This window comes from Gekko japonicus, unplaced genomic scaffold, assembly GCF_001447785.1.
Source record: "Gekko japonicus isolate JY-2015 unplaced genomic scaffold, Gekko_japonicus_V1.1 scaffold413, whole genome shotgun sequence".
NCBI classification, from domain to species: Eukaryota; Metazoa; Chordata; class Lepidosauria; order Squamata; family Gekkonidae; genus Gekko; species Gekko japonicus.
In genome coordinates this window covers 1,037,741-1,040,827 of record NW_015161416.1, presented here as the reverse complement: position 1 = coordinate 1,040,827, position 3,087 = coordinate 1,037,741, and positions in this window count along the sequence as shown.

Here is a 3,087-nt window from a genome sequence, read left to right as displayed (position 1 = left end):
GGGGGGGGGGGAAGGACGTATGTCTCACTTCATTTCTTACACTACAATCTTCTCTGTTAGGATTCCTACAACAAATGTCACAGGTATTATTATTATTATTTCAAATTTAACTTCATCAGTATTATAATTGGGCTTACAGAACTTAAATACCGTAGCGAAGCACGGGTAGCAGGCTAGTATTACATAAAATAACTTTTCTCTGAAGGTGAACATCCTTGCAGTTATCTTTTATTCTGAAAAGGTGGATTGGTGGTTTGTTTGGAACTTGTTCAATTTTTGGTGGAAAAATCATGACTGAAATAATCGTTCTAAGACACTTGGAGGGGAAAAAATGACCCAAAAACTGGAATCAAGAACCAGAAGGGTAAGAAAGAAGCCTGATAAAGGGCCAATATTAACAAACCTAGTGTAACTTATTATATACAAAAACACATTTATTTAAAAGACTTAAAAGCAAATAAGGGCCCAATGAAAGCCTTGTTGCAAAGTGCAAGTGACCTGAACACAGGTGGCCATACAAGTGACCTGACGCATTTCGTATTTGTTGAGGACACTCCAGCTCTGACTAAGATAGTCCAATAAGTATTTTCTGGAGCAGAATTGGAAGATGTTCTAATTCAACAGCTGTGCATCTGGTGCCAGACACATGACTCTCAAGAGGCCTCATAAGCATCCTTGTCTTGTGTCTATTAATCTTGCTGCTTAACTTTCCTTTTTTGGTCCAGTATTAACTTACTGGTTATTTCATTGTAACATGTCTATCTGTACCTCAGATTGACCTCTGAAGAAGGCCCCTAAGGGGCAGAAATGTGTCAGGCCCTTGTGTTCAGGTCACTTGCACTTTGTAAGGAGGCTTTCATTGGGCCCTTATTTGTTTTTGATTGTCTTTCTAATAAATACATGTATTTTTGTATGTAATAATTTTACATTAGGTTTTTAATATTGGCCCTTTATGAGGCTTCTTTCTTCCCCTTGAAATAATTGCGGTTCAAACACTGCTACAATGTTAGTCAAACAGTTTGGATGTAATTGGCTCTGGTGTACATCCAGTGATCTTTTGTAATAGGAAAGTTCACCACCCCCACCCCCCATCAGTGTAGGAATGAATGAAAACTATTTTTCACTCCAGTTTTTACAGATACAGTTTTGAGTAATGTCACTTTATTGATGTATGTAAAAATCCAGTATTCACTGTGAACATTTGAGTAGACTTTGAGAATATACTGGAATGAAGAATGATAACACAATGCAAATCTGTAATGTTAATGGACTACGGTTAAAAGTAGAAACTCTAAGACTTGTGGATCTGGCAGCTGTGGCCGGCACTGTCTTCAAAGGACAACAATTTTAAGTATGTGGCCTTTCACAGACTCCTGTATGAAATAAATATCTTAAATAACATCACTTTAAGAGCTTGTGAATCAAAATTTTCAAATCTTGATGTTTTGCTAAGGAGCTATAATGATGCAAGAAAGTGCATTGACACTTTTTGATCAACTGCTTCACCAAAATTTTATAAAACTCATGGTGATTTGGTATTTTCCAATGGCAACACATCTTGCTACTTTGTACTCTTGCATTTACAATTAAATTTAAAATGTGCTCTTTAATTTAAAATCATTGTAGCAGCAGTAAAGGTAGTAACTTACATGCACTTTCAGCATTGGTACTAACTTGTATGTTGATTCCCTGAAAAGGGATTGTATGCCCCACAAGAAATGCTAAACTTTTGACTTGGAACAGAAAGCTGAATTAAGTGAATTAATAAAAAGAGGCAATATTCCGCAGGGCCAAAGTGATGCCAGTATGTCTTCTGCATGTCTGAAGAACTTTCAAAGGGTGTGTGTCTTGCTTTGTGATGTAATAACTTCAGTTTAAAGTGCAAAAGTTTGGCATAGAAATGTTTTAGTGCCCAGCCTTCTACAATTCTCCTTTACATAAGGATTTTTTCAGGACCATGGTTACCTGTACCATACTTAAGAGATCCTGAAAGAAATCTCCCCTGGGCCTTAAGCTCTTATAATTGAGCATGGCATGGTACTATTAGTACAAGGCAGGGGGAGGGGCCAAGGTCCTTTCCAGGGGTTTTTTGGCTTTTGAGAAACTATCGGGGCCAGGTCTGGTTGGCAGCAACCACTAGTTGACTTGATACTGCTTGTATGATTCAGCTAGGCTTAGGTGCTTGCTACTGTTCATCAACAGCCACCCTATAGATCCCTTCCAGTCTGGCTTCCGCCCAGGACACAGGATGGAGATGGTGTTGGTCGCTCTTACTGACGATCTCCGAAGACACCTGGATCGGAGCTGTTCGGCGGCCCTGTTGTTGTTGGACCTGTCGGCTGCATTCGACATGGTCAACCATCAGTTGCTGACCCACCGCCTCGCCGACATGGGGATACAGGGGCTCGCCTTACAATGGCTTGTCTCCTTTCTCCAGGGTTGGGGACAAAGGGTGGTGCTAGGGGAACAGCAGTCCAAGAGACACCTGCTTCAATGTGGGGTGCCTCAGGGGGCGGTGCTTTCCCCGATGTTGTTTAACATCTACATGCGCCCCCTTGCCCAGGTTGCTTGGAGGTATGGGTTGGGCTGTCATCAGTACGCTGATGACACTCAGCTCAATCTGATGTTGGGCAGCTGGTCAGACTCCAGACTGGAAGATCTGGACCGGGCGCTGCAGGCCATGGCTGGTTGGCTCAGGATGAGTCGGCTGAAGCTAAATCCGGCGAAGACAGAGGTCCTGTACCTGAGTTGTGGTGGCACGGGGCTGGAGATCCCACTCCGAACATTTGATGGGGCGCCGCTGGTGCCAGCGTCTGAGGTGAGGAGTCTGGGAGTGCTCCTGGATCCCTCCTTGACTATGGAGGCCCAGGTAGCAGCCACTGCAAAGTCGGCCTTTTATCATCTTCGGCTGATTCGACAGTTGGTCCCCTTCCTTGACCGTGGCGACCTGGATACAGTGATCAATGCGACTTTCACCTCGAGATTAGACTACTGTAATGCTCTCTACATGGGGCTGCCCTTGTCGCAAATCCGGAAGCTGCAGCTAGTGCAGAATGCCACAGCCAGGCTGTTGATGGGCCTCCCACT